Source organism: Chiloscyllium punctatum, chromosome 4 (assembly GCF_047496795.1).
Source record: "Chiloscyllium punctatum isolate Juve2018m chromosome 4, sChiPun1.3, whole genome shotgun sequence".
NCBI lineage: Eukaryota > Metazoa > Chordata > Chondrichthyes > Orectolobiformes > Hemiscylliidae > Chiloscyllium > Chiloscyllium punctatum.
This window is the reverse complement of record NC_092742.1, coordinates 49,291,722-49,306,451: the sequence shown is the minus strand read 5'-3', so window position 1 is coordinate 49,306,451 and position 14,730 is coordinate 49,291,722. Positions and strand designations below refer to the sequence as shown.

The 14,730-nt window shown below is 39.8% G+C and overlaps 1 pseudogene; it reads right to left on the bottom strand.

Annotated features, from left to right (window-relative positions):
* LOC140475913 (inverted formin-2-like) overlaps nucleotides 1–14,730 on the bottom strand; it is an 80,010-nt pseudogene that overhangs the window by 39,782 nt on the left and 25,498 nt on the right.

The window sequence follows — 14,730 nt, the reverse complement described above, 5'->3', positions numbered from 1 at the left end:
CTTCCAGACTCTCCTCACCACTCCTACAGCTGATAAGATCACCAGGCACCTCCATCATTGCAAAGTCATCGGACGAGTCCCTTGCAAAGGGGGAGATGATGAAGATCAAACTTACTCTGCTATATGGACTTGTCATTGATGGCATTGGGACTAGATTGGGTTGGGGTATCTGGTCGGCATGGATGGGTTGGACCAAAGGGTCTGTTTCCATGCTGTACATCTCTATGACTCTATGACTCTATGGTGCTCAAGAAGGGACTGTTTACCCATGTGAACCTGAACAATCAGAGATTGTGTATCATTTATGCAGAAAAGATGTCCTTAGGTGCCAAGAGACTGATTGCTTCGATGCATGGAACATTACCGAGAATGACTGTCGCAATGGTCAACTGCATCAAGAAGATCAGACAATTCATTTACAGGACAAGTCTCAATGGTCTTTACCCTGTCAAGGTGTTGTGTGCCAGTTTGATTTCAGTTGTGCTATGGGTGGCCCTGGTAAGCCTTGCCCCTATTCAACTAGGGCTAAATCTGCACGCTGCGAAAGAGAAATCACACCTGTGATTTCTGTACCTTATCCAGGTCTGCCATACCTATCTCCATATATCCGGGTTTTGTTGGGGGCCCAATGGGACCAGAAGTTTCACTAACAATCTGTTTCTTCAGAGTTATAATAAAATATTCAGCCGGGATGAAGTGGTCTGTTACGCCCTTACATCAGCAAAAAACTCTTTGACCCCTTTCCCCCTCCCAAATCCCAACGAAGGAGTATGGAATGCTTCTAAGGCATTTACCGGACCTAATATTTCTTTTGACTGTTAATTATCCCCACTTGCTAGTTGCTTGTGGACTCCCTCCAACAGGTCTGAGGTAGCCTATCCAAATTGTTACAACGGTAAGAGATGGGGGTGCACTTATGTGAATGTGACCAAGACTATTCCATGTGCTATGATCAAATGTCGCAACTGCTACTGTGGGGCCTTGCATCTCATGTGACTGCATCTTGGAGGAGTGTGTTTCTGTTGTTGCTGGTATTCAGGCTCGTTGTGGTATGGGTAACAGCACCACCCCCTTCACTGTGAGACCCCTAACGGCACCTCCATCTTCTCAATTGTGGGATGGAAGAAACCATTCTGGGATAATAACCGCATCACTTACCGAAAGACCCACATCTTTTTATTGAGCAGCTTTCACCATAAATGCTCAGGACAACCATACTTTGTAGCCATGGACTACCCATATGTTCGGGGAAGTCACAAAGATAGGCCTGCTTCTTATGGGAAGCTCCCTCCATTATCTACCGAAACCTGGTTACTATTTTCTCAGCCAAGGTAAACCAACCAACTTCCTTGTTCTTAATGAAATATGTACTCCCTATGCTGTAGCTGTAGGAACATGTTTCCCAACTGTTCCCTGTCCAATTACCTGGGAATGGGATTGGGGTTTCCTTGTCAAACGCTCAGTCTCACCTGAATTCTGTGCACAATGGAGGGATGCTAAGGCTTTGGGCACCACTAAAGCTCAGTCTGTGGGGTAAGCATTTCTTAGTACATTTTCCTTAGGAGGGTCTGCAGGAATTATTAGCCATCAAAACCGAAATTATCTCATTTACAGCCTCACCCTCTTAGGCAACAAGATGGTGCGGCCTTAGCAGGAGTTAAGGATATGCTTTCAGAATTACTCCTATTTTCCCAACAAACCAGTATGCACGCGACTACCGACTCGCAAAAGAGGGTGGGGTTTGCGCCACAGTGAAAGGCAAGTGTATGATGGGGGTTACTGACCTCATCGGTAATATTACCAGGTATGTAGATAACATCCGCACCTTCATCAGTCAATTGGAAGGCGCGGGATGGGGAGATTGGGGATTTGCCTCAAGGTACAACTGGTTGATAAATCTGGCCATGTATATTGGTATTGTTTTAATTTGTCTCTTTTCTGAGATTGCTATTGTTAAATGTATTATTGCTAAGCTAATAACTTCTTTAACAGCATTGGATCCCCCAGAAAATGCTTCTTCTCCATCCAAATGAAGATGAGGAGGTGCGATGCCAACCCCTACTTCCTCCCCAGAGGAGAGGGAAGTATGGCAGTCTCTAGTGTCCATTCAATTGATCTAATCTCTGTCCTCCCATCCTATGGTGTGGTCATGGAATGACCAAAGCAGGAAGATGAGGATCTAAAATCTGAATACAGGTTGAAGTGACTAGTTGTAGTCAGGAACAACCACCTAATACATGCTCTTACTAATATAGGCAGTGATAAAATGACTTCTTAATTCAAATAACATGACAAAGTGGCTTCTGGGCTGCAAATTGACAATTCTGCTTAATGTTGCATAAAAGGGCTTTTAACCCTGCTAAAAGATGAACTAACCATAGTCTGCATCAACAAACATTAGCAGACAATGCTTCCTTTACAGCATAGAAATAACTTAACTCGATAAGACATTACTAGCCATCCTAACTGACCTTGCAATGTAGGTGTAGAGACTAGGTTCGTGAGATAGGAGTACTTGGATGTTGGAAAACAAGGTTGGTTCCCAGGAAATATCATTGGGCTAAGTTGCTGTCAATAAAGTTATTTCATTAAAATTTATTGATAATTGTCTGAATGTGCTCCGTAATGATGCCCTGTACTTCTCTCAAAAAAGTATAAAAATATCTTTGTTTCTTTGAGGAACACAGAAGTGATTAACCTCTATGTTAGTGGACAACCTGTGCTTGCTCGAGATTGAACCCAGACCAAATTGCTAGTGTTTATTAACCAATTGCAGAACAGAGAGACACCCCTCTCCACTAACCACCCCCAACCCGCGCGCCCCACCAGGGGTCAGATCTTCAGATGTGATAACTAATGGTAGCTTAGATGATTGAATAGATTTTAGAGACTAGCCAAGTATGATTAAAAAAGTGAAAGATGAAGAACATAAGAGAAAGCTGACTAGAAATATGAAGATTCATAGTTAGAGTTTCTACAACTATATAAAAACTAAAAGAATATCTATGTAAATATTGGTCCCTTAGAGGGTGATGTATGGGAATTAATAATTGGAAAAAATGAAATGGAAGAAACGTTGAACAGATATTTTGTGTCAGTCTTCAAAGAGACCTTGGAGTGCAGGTTCATAGCTCCTTGAAAGTGGAGTCGCAGGTAGATAGGATAGTGAAGAAGGCATTTGGTATGTTTTCCTTTATTGGTCAGAGTATTGAGTACAGGAGTTGGGAGGTCATGTTGTGGCTGTACAGGACATTGATTAGGCCACTGTTGGAATATTGCATGCAATTCCAGTCTCCTTTATATCGGAAAGATGTTGTGAAACTTGAAAGGGTTCAGAAAAGATTTACAAGGATGTTGTCAGGGTTGGAGGATTTGAGCTATAGGGAGAGGCTGTACAGGCTGGGGCTGTTTTCCCTGGAGCGTCGGAGGCTGAGGGGTGACCTTATAGAGGTTTACAAAATTATGAGGGGCATGGATAGGGTAAATATGGAAAGTCTTTTCCCTTGGGTTGGGGAGTCCAGAACTAGAAGACATAGTTTTAGGGTGAGAGGGGAAAGATATAAAAGAGACCTAAGGGGAAAACCTTTCACACAGAGCGTGGTACGTCTATGGAATGGGCTGCCAGAGGAAGAGGTGGAGGCTGGTACAATTGCAACATTTAAGAGGCATTTGGATGGGTATATGAATAGGAAGGGTTTGGAGGGATATGGGCCGGGTGCTAGCAGGGAGGACTAGATTAAGTTGGGATATCTGGTTGGCATGGACAGGTGGACCAAAGGGTCAATTTCCATGCTGTACATCTCGATGACTATGACTCTATAAATAACAGCCTAAGAATACTTTAAAATGAAGAGCTAAAGATAAATGTAAAACAATCACAATTAAAAGGGACAAGGTACTTGTGATGACACTGTGGCTTAAGAGTTTTAATTTGTCTGTTTTTTGAAGAGAGGTTGAGACAAAGTTTGTTTCATGGTAATAAAATAAAGAGCTTGTGCGACCTTGGGGCACTTTTGCAAAGTTGTAACAACAGAAGCAACATGAAGGTTGGGGTGAAGCTTCCACAGAATCAGGATTTTAGTTTAGCTTTCAGTAGCTGTTGGGGTTTGGAAGCTGCTATGCATCTTTCCCTGCCACAACAAAATGTTTGATTTCTCTTTCTCTATCAGAATTTTGATGTTCATTCATACTGGACCAGAGAAATTTTGCATGTGAGACAATCTATTTTACTGAATTAGCTTCTGTTAAGGGTGTGTTTATGGGGTATTACTATCTTGGAACAGCTAATCAGTGGTAGTTAACATATCTTGTTAAGTATTTCAATAGAGTTATAGTTAAGACCATTTTTAAAAATCTTATTTGGTCTGCATTTTAACTAGAGTGTAAGAATAAAGTGTGTTTCGTTTAAAGTCAAGTAGTTTTGACAAATCAAATTGCATCTGGAACACAATGCCTTACACTTACCTTTAAAAATAAGAAAAAAGTTGGGGTCTAGGCTATCTTCTTAATATAGAGTCATAGATCATACAGCATGAAAACAGACCCTTCTATCCAATTAGTCCACACCAACCATGTTCCCAAATTAAACTAGTCCCATTTGCCTGAATTTGGCCCATATCCCTCTAAACCTTTCCTATTCATATGCTTTTCTAAATGCCTTTTAAATGTTGTAACTGTACCTACATCCACCACTTCCTCTGGCAGTTTATTCCACACTTGGACCACTCTCTGCGTAAAAAGGTTGGCTTCATATCCTTTTTAAAACTTTCCCTCTCACCTTAAAATTATGGACCTAGTTTTGAACTCCCCACCCTAGGAAAAAGACCCTTGTTTTTCACCTTATTACTGTCCCTCATGATTTTATATTCCTGTATAAGGTTATCCGTCAACCTACTATTGCCTTTATTTTTGTTAGTTTTTCCAATGTGTTATGGAGCAGAGGCCTCTTCTGAAGAACTATATGCAGTTCTGGATGCCCTGCTATTGGAAGGTTATTATTAAAGAATTGGAGAGCATTCAGAAAACATTTACCAGGATATGCCAGGAATGGAGGGTTTGAGAGATAAAAATAGGCTGGATAGAGTATGTGAAAAAAAAGGTCCCAGCCTATTCAGCCTATTTTTAGATCTCAAACGCTCCATTCTTGGCAATGTCCTAGTAAATCCTTTCCGAACCCTCTCCAATTTATTGATAACCTTATTATAACAAGGCAACCAGAACTGCATTCAGTTCTCCAGAAGAGGTCTCTGGAAAACTAATAGAAATAAAGGCAAACAAACCCTTTAGAAGCAATTCCATACACCTGAGACTACTGAAAGAACAGACTGTAGAGGGTGTAGAAACTTTAATTGTGATCTTCCAGAATTTCCAGGATTCTGGTGAACATCAGGCCAGTTTGAAATCTCAAATGTAGGACCTCTGTTAAGTAAAATTGGAGATTGAAAGGAGGAAACTTCAAGCCAGTTAGCATTCTGACTATCATTAGGAAAATATTAAATCCATTACCGAGGAGATAATAGCAGTACATTCAAATATCATAATATTTTCAGACAGAGTCAACATGGTTTTGTGAAGCTGAAATTGGGTTTGACTAATTTATTAGTGTTATTTGAGCAAACACTAAGCACATTTTTTTGCTGGATGTAGGCACCACTGTCTGGGCTAGCATTTATTGACCACAGCGTAGGTGTTAAGAATCAACTAATTTCTATGGCTCTGGATTCACATATAAGCCAGTCAAGGTAAGGAAAGTAGATCTACTTCCCAAAAGGACATTAATGAATCAGATGGGTTTTACAATAATTGACAATTTTTACGTGGTCACCATTAGTCCAACTTTTCATTTCAGATTTTAACTGAGTTCACATATCACCATCTGCTATTGAACATTTGTCTGCAGAACATAAACTGGAGTTTCTGGATTACTCTGGATAAAGAGATCCTGTAGATATGTTGTGCTTGGATTTCCAAAAGACATTTGATAAAATACCACATCAAAGTTACTGCACAATATCATGTTGCAGGGGTTATCATAGTAACATGGATAAAGTAAGTTTTGAGAAGATTTGTAGTTCAGGTTGAGGTTTTGGATGTAGGTTTACTTGCTGAGCTGAAAGGTTCATTTCCAGACATTTCGTTAACTTACTAGGCAACATCTTCAGTGGGCCTCAGGCGAAGCAATGCTGAAAATTCCTGCTTTCTATTTATATGTTTGGGTTTCTTTGGGTTGGTGATGTCATTTCCTGTGGTGATGTCATTTCCTGTGGTGAAGTCACTTCCTGTTCTTTTCTCAGGGGTTGGTAGATGCGGTCTAACTCGACGTGTTTGTTGATAGAGTTCCAGTTAGAATGCCATGCTTCTAGGAATTCTCATGCATGTCTTTGGCTTGTCCTAGGTTGGATGTGTTGTGTCGAAGTGGTGTAGAAGTGGTGTCCTTCCTCCTCCGTATGTGAGGATACTAGTGACAGAGGGTCATGTCGTTTTGTGGCTTGTTGGTGTTCATGTATCCTGGTGGCTAGTTTTCTGCCTGTTTGTCCAATGTAGTGTTTGTTACAGTCCTTGCACAGTATTTTGTAAATGACATTAGTTTCGCTCATTGTCTGTATTGGGTCTTTCAAGTTCATTAGCTGCTCTTTTAGTGTGTTGGTGGGTTTGTGAGTAGCCCACAAAAACAGCAGTTAATGAACTTGAAAGACCCTATACAGACAACAAGCAAAACTAATGTCATTTACAAAATACTGTGCAAGGACTGTAACAAACACTACATTGGACAAACAGGCAGAAAACTAACCACCAGGGTACATGAACACCAACTAGCAACAAAATGACATGACCCTCTGTCACTAGTATCCTCACATATGGATGGGGAAGGACACCATTTCAACTGGGACAACACATACATCCTAGGACAAGCCAAACAAAGACATGGATGAGAATTCCTAGAAGCATGGCATTCTAACTGGAACTCTATCAACAAACACGTTGAGTTAGACTGCGTCTACCACCCCTTGAGAAAAGGAACAGGAAGTGACTTCACCACAGGAAATAACATCACCACAGGAAATTGCATCACCAACCCAAAGAAACCCAAACATATAAATAGAAAGCCGGAAGTTTCAGCATTGCTTCGCCTGAGGCCGACTGAAGATGTTACCTAGTAGGGTAACGAAATGTCTGGAAATGAACCTTACAGCTCAGTGAGCAAACCTACACCCAAAATATGGATAAAGAATTGGTTAGCTAATAGAAAGCAGCAAGTAAGCACAGGTGGATAACTTTTAGGTTGGTGAGCTGTAACTAATAGACTACCACAGGAAATAATGCCAGGCCTCATTTATTTACAATGTATAATAAGGAACAGCACCTCATTTTCCACTTAGGCACCTTATAGCTTCAAAGTCTTAACATTGAATTTAATAATTTCAGTAAGTGACCACACTTATGTCTGTACTCCATTTTTCTGGCATTCTCTTTCCTCCCCTGTCCCCTGGCTGCCATATTTGTGAATAGTTTACTTTACACTGAGTAAAGAGGACCAATTCTCTCACTTTCACACCTTAAATTCCACCCCTTTTACATGTCCCTTCCTTCACTATGACAACCCCTTCGTCCCCTGTATTGGATCTCCACATCATCGGCCCTCTTGCTTCTCCTCTGCCTCTGTTAAAAGTATTAAAAAGTGATTATTCAAATGAAGGACAAATTATTAAAGTGGGTTTCTAGAATTAGGGAAAGATTTGGAATTAATACTTGCTAATGTGTATTTCTACATGAGCACTGGAATTTGTATCATATAATTGTGAAGATGGATGGACCAAGTGAGATTCTTTGTTTTGGAGTTTATCTCTGTGAATTAGCTAGTGTATAGCCAGTCGGCAAGATGGGTTGAGAGAACCAGCAAAGAGATTATGTCAGTTTTGGGTTATGTTGCAGTCATTAGCTCCTTGGAGATCAAGAGTTAAAGTCAGAGTAAGATCTGGATCCATTTAAGCTGCATGTAATTGGAAGCTGATATTCAATATAAAACAAAGTTAGAAATTGGGGGAGGTGGGGGGTGGGAGGGGGAAGGGGAGAGAATAATAAAAGGAAGGTTTGATTATCTGGAAGCTAAAGGGATAAAAAGCTGTAATAATCTTCAAAAATAGGCAGATAACCTTACTGCAGTTGATGTCCAGAAGTAATCGTTGGTTGCAATTTGAAATCATAGCAGCAGGCTTTACATCATGGTATTGAGTTCGTAGGGAGGTCTGACCTAGAATCGTGGAATCTAGACTCAGGAGATCAGTGAAGAAATTAGAAATTTGTTTTTTGTTAACATGCATTTACAGGATGTAAGTGTCGCTGGCCAGGCCAGCATTTATTGTAGATCCCTCATTGGTCAGAGGGCAGTTGCGAGTCAACCACATTGTTGTTGTGTCTGGAATCAGCTAAGGACAGTAGTTTCCTTCCCTGAAAGGGTTAAGTGAACCAAATGAGATTTCCCAACTATCAGCAACAGTTTTATCACCACCATTTCACTCAGATTTTTATTGAATTCAAACGTTACCATCTACCATGACAGGATTTGAACCTGTCTCTGGAATAATAGTCGAACGACAACACCATTGCGTTATCACCAAGATTAAGGAGCTTGGTTGAATGTTAATGGAAGGACTTCCCCAATGAAACTAGATAAAGGAACTCTTTGCAGAGAAAATAGAAAATAAGAAATAGGACTGTGTTTACAGCATTTATCTTTGTAAGTTTGGGTTCATAAGTGTCACACAAGTGTCAGACAATGTTTGTTTCAATGGCACTATCTTCACTGCATCAACATCCTGAAAGGTTAAATTAAATAGAAACTGATCTGGACTAGTCTCATAAATCCTGTAGGTACAAGAACAGGAAAGAACTTTACAGTCCCCAAGATTTATTCACCATCTACAAGGCACAATTCAGCAATATATTGGAATGCTGTTATATTGGGTTGGAGCTGTTTTAGCTCTTTGATTCAAAACTTGTTTTTAAAAAGAGGATTGGTGTAAATTCATTGACTGGCTGACAAAAGTTCAGTGTGGGATGAACGAGATGTAACTGTTAAAAGTGTCAAAGAAACTTCAAACAGACTGGATTTTGATTTCTTGTCGCTAAAAGAATATGAGGGGCTGATGATTCCCCACTCAAGACCAAAATATTCCATGTAGATTTTGTCCCAAACTGCAGGAACGTTTTGTGTTTGTCCCTTTGAAAAACACATAAAGACATGACTTAAAAAGCCACTTTGAACTGTGCTGGAGTGGGTTCATGGAATGAACTTGGGTTCAAATATTTTGTGAAGGTCACGGTTGGAGAACTACGCTTAGTCACTCCTGTGTTGCAGGTAAAGATTTCTCCTGACACTGAATGCTGGAATTCAATCAACTGGCAGCCAGATGAAAGGGAAACAGGACAACAAAAGGACTCTGTATCACCCTGAATGTTTGAATTCAATCACAGTTGAAAGACACACAGGGTTTAGTGTGCTTCCCTCTCACTTCACCTGATGAATGGGCTATGCTCTGAAAGCTTGTGATTTCAAATAAAACTGTTGGATGATTACCTGGTGTTGTCTGATTTCTGACTTTGAAAGAAATAGAGAATTTTGACCAGTCCTCAAAATTAAAACGTTTGAAAGCTTCTGTTCAAATATAGATGTCAATGCTACCAGTAACCTCCACTGCAATGGCTGCAATGTTCAATCATCCTTTCTTTTGAATAATCCTTATATGTTTTCACTTTCCTTTGAACTCTCATTTCTATTCTGTCTGTGGTGTATTGTGTTACTCATCGTTCTCAAGTTTAGTAATACTCATACTCTTTTGTTCAGTCAAGAAAGCCTGGTTAAATTGGCTTCTTTTATTTTTATTTGGGTTGGAAAATCCACAAGGATTCACTTTTAAGTTAACCTTGTGTGACTAATAGAGGTGGATAAAAAAGTTCATCCCTCTTCACCTGAGAGCTTGAGGATTTATGGTACCCAGTCGAGGTAAGGACATTACAATACTTTTGACTTGCATTGATGAATTTAGCTTCAATAAAACTCAACATGCTTGACACCATTCAGCACAAGATAGCCAACTTGACTGGCACCTTATCCACCACCTTCAACATTCACTCTCTTCACCACAGTAGCAGCAGTATGTACCATCTACGAGATGTATTGTGGTAACTCACCAAGGCTTCATTGACAGCACTTTTCAAACCCATGCCATTGCCACCTTGAAGGACAAGCACAGTGGATGCAGAGAATCCCACCATCTACACATTCCCCTCCAAGTCACCACCCATCCTGACTTGAACCTACATCCCTGTTCCTTCACTGTTGCTGAATCAAAATCCTCAAACTCCCCTTCTGACAGACCTATGGATATGCCTACATCAGATAGATAGCAGCAGTTCAGGATGTTAATTCACCAGAACCTGCTCAAGGGCACTTAGGGATGAGTAATAAATGCCAGTCTAACCAATGATACCCAGGTGGTGCAAAATAATTAAACAAACAGCTATAGAGCTAAGTTAAACAGTGCTTGTATTGTGCAATTCTTTTTGATATACAATAACATTTGTTTTTGTTTAAAAAAGTGAAATCTTCTGTCAGTTTTTTGCTAGCTGTTTGAATTTCTTATTTAAATGTTAGCTGTCCCTAATTGGATTGTAATAGGCACTCTCTCATTGTAAAGGTATATATCACAAACCTACCTGAAGCTGCTTTTGAGAGTTTTTGCCAACTCAGCTTTTTCATCCGCAAGGATGGTCTTGGAATATCTGTCTTATCTGAACAGGTATGAAGAGATTCAGGTGGTGCTGGGGGAGGCGGAGGTGGAGGGGGAGGTGGAGGAGCAAGAGTTGGTGCAAGTGGGGTAGTGGTAGAATAAGTACACTTTAGACTTTCTTCTGTTGAAGCTTCAGGTTCAGGCCAATCATGATTTTCAGGTTTATAAACAATCAACTCTCCTTTCATTGTCTGATTGTTTCTCTCCAGTTTAACTGATACGAGTCTTTTCATGAATGCATTGACATCAGTTTCTCGACCTGTGCATAGTAAAACATTTGATGTATTAATGCTTCAACATCTTTTTTAAATTATAAAGCTACTTGGAATTATAAACGGAAGAAGAAATACATTTTCAACCTCAATTTCATTGATTCAACTTAAAGGTATCACATTTACAACGAATCTCAAAATGTAAGCTGTGAACTAGTAGAATTGAACAATGAACAAGGAGTGACTTTTTTTCATCAGACGACCAGAATCAATTATTTGCATTAATCACAATTTGAACTACCTTTATAATGTAGGCATTTTATCAGACAATATTTCCTTACTGTCATGAGCAATTAGGATGGCTCTATTCACCAGGATTTCTAGGACTTACCAGAGCAGGGCACCGCTACTGTCAGATGGTTCCAGCTGCAGGAGGCCCTGGAGAATTGACAGAAGCTGAATAGAAGCTGGCGAGTTGTGCACCTAGAATTGAAAGCAAAGATGAAAATGAATCTACTGGATGTAAATGTACATAAAACATTGAGGAAATACGGAAATTGTAAAAGATTCATTTTCCTTTTCAGTTCAAATTATTTTTCTCCCTCTTTAGTTGTTCTACCTTTTTACCCATGATGCAATTTAATCATCCACAAAGCAGCAAACTATTTAAGAAAGGAAAGCTGTTCGACAAAGAGGTTACTCGGACTTTACTAAAAGCTGATTTGGAGCTACTGCAAAGATAAATTATATTACAGTTTATTGTGCAAATACGAATGAAGTTAAAGAGAGAAATTGGGATTAATTGATTATGCCCGTGCATCCAATTACAATAAAGTTAGATTTGCTAAAATCTGTCATAAATAATTGTCACAATCAAGAAGGTGAATTGAAGTTAATGTCAATAATTAACAACATCAGAATTCTCGAAGTCAAAAAAGGGATAATCTGGAAAGACTGTTATTAAGAGTTCCTGTGCATAAGACCATAAGGTACTGCAACAGAATTAGGTCTTTCAGCTGATCAGGTCTGTTCTGTCTTTCAGTCATGGCGGGTATGTTTCTCAACCCCATTGTCCTGATTTCTCCCATCAACCCTTAATCCGCTTAATCCCCTTACTAATCAAAAGCCTGTCTATCTTTGTCTTAAATGCCCTCAATGACTTGGCCTCCACAGCCTTTTGAAGTAATGAATTCCCCAGATTCCCTATATTCTGGCTGAAGAAATTCCTCCTCATCTCAGTTTGAAAGTGTCAGCCTTTTGTTCTGAGGCTGTGTTATTGAGTCCTAGTCTCTCCTACTTGTGGAAACATCTTCACCATGTCCACTCTATTCAGGCCTGTCAGTATTTTGTTAGTTTCAATGTGATTCCTCCTTTATCCTTCTAAACTCAGTTGAGGACAGACTGAGTCCTTAACCATAGAACATAGAGCATAGAACAGCGCCCTCGCCCTCGACGTTGCGCCGTCCTGTCATACTAATCTGAAGCCCATCCCACCTACACTATTCCATGTATGTCCATATGCCTGTCCAATGATGACTTAAATGCACTTAAACTTGGCGAATCTACGACCATTGCAGGCAAAGCATTCCATACCCTTACTACTCTCTGAGTAAAGAAACTACCCCTGACATCTGTCTTATACCTATCTCCCCTCACTTTAAAGTTGTGTCCCCTCGTGTTTGCCGTCCTCATACTTGGAAAAAGGCTCTCCCTGTCCACCCTATCTAACCCTCTGATTATCTTGTATGTCTCTATTAAGACACCTCTCAACCTTCTTCTCTCTAACGAGAACAGCCTCAAGGTCCTCAGCCTTTCCTCATAAGACATTCCTTCCATACCAGGCAACATCCTAGTAAATCTCCTCTGCGCCCTTTCCAAAACTTCCACATCCTTCGTATAATGCAGTGACCAGAACTGTACACAATACTCCAAGTGTGGCCGTACCAGAGCTTTGTACAGCTGCAGCATAACCTCCTGGTTCCGGAACTCAATCCCTCTATTAATAAAGGCCAAGATACTGTATGCCTTCTTTTTTTTATATAGATATTTTTACTAGAAATTTAACATTTTTACAAGTTACAAAAATAAACAAAACTCTCAAGTACAAACATTGATATACAATTAAATCTTAAATATATAATCACCAAAATTTAACAAAAGAAAAATACCGAAAAAGAAAAAAAACAAAACTCAACTAACTACTAATCTATCCTACAACTAACCAGAGTGTATATTTAAGTCTCTTACATTATTCAAATAAGAGAAAGAGAAAAAAAAAACAAAAAAACAAAAAAACAGCAGATAACACAGAAATTGGGTCGTGAGATACATGCTCGGAATGTGTTAACATCAAATGTAACAAAACTCGTATTCGTGTGGGATTCCTCTCCCAAGGCGCTCCGGACCAGCCAGGTTAGTAATCTCAATTAAATAAAAGCCCTTGTTAGGATAGCCGAAATATCTGTATTCATATAATTCAAGAAGGGCTGTCATATTTTATAAAATAATTCGGTCTTTCGATGCACCATATTTGTAAGGAAGTCAAGGGGAATACATTCCATAATTAAAATGTGCCAATTTGAATGTCCAGGGGGGCCCTCAGCCACCCAGTTTACCAAAATATTTTTCCTTGCACAGAAAGAGAGAATAGAAAATAGTCTCTTCCCATACATGTCCAGGGAGGGAAAGTTTGAAAAGCCCAAAAGGAGAGATACAGGGTCCACTTTAATTTCCGTTCCTAAAATTTCTGTCAGGGTACTTGCTACTTTAGTCCAGTATCTACGGATCTTGTGACAGGTCCATAGGCAATGTCCAAGAGTGCCTACCTCTATTTTACATTTGGGACACATTGGAGATGCTCCTGCCTTAAATTGTGCCAATCGATCCAGTGCTGTATGGGCCCTATGAAGTTTCTTCAGCTGGATAGCCTGCGTTCTGTTACAAATGGTGATTCTTCTGGCGTTTTCCCAAATGTCATTCCACGTTTCTATAGAGATTTCTAGTCCCAATTCCTGATCCCATGTTTTAAGCAGATTAACCATATCTCCCGATATTTCATCATGTAGTAAATGATAAATAGTACTGACGGAAGATACCCCCATTGGCCGTAGCACTCTACATTCTCTATCTGATTTATAAAGACTATCTAATAATGTAGTCTTCTTCTGTATAAAGTCTCGAATTTGGAATTATCGATAAAGATCTCCATTAGGTAATCTGAATTTCTGACGCAGCTGTTCAAAAGACATCAGGACCCCTTCTTTAAATAGGTCCCCTAGACATGAGATACCCCTGGATCTCCAGAGTTTAAAAGTGGCATCTGTAAACCCCAGTTGGAATCCCATGCTCCCACTATCGGCGCATAGGGGGATGTTTTATGTGAGTTGCCCTCACTTTGCCGCATTATATTCCAAGCTTTAATTGTGTTTAGTATTATAGGGTTTTTACAGTGATCCGTAATGATTTTCCTCTTATCTGAAAATAAAAGTTTAATAAGTGGGCATTTTATTTGAGAAGCCTCGATATCCAGCCAGATTGATTGTGGATCAGACAAGACCCAATCAGCTATGTAACTTAATAGGGAACTTAACTGATATTTCCTAAAATCTGGGAAGTCCAATCCCCCCCTTGCCTGTGGCAGCTGTAGCTTCTTCAGCTTAATGAGAGGCCATCTATGATTCCAGATAAAGGAACCCAACCAGCCATATAATTTACGTAGTGCCAGCCTC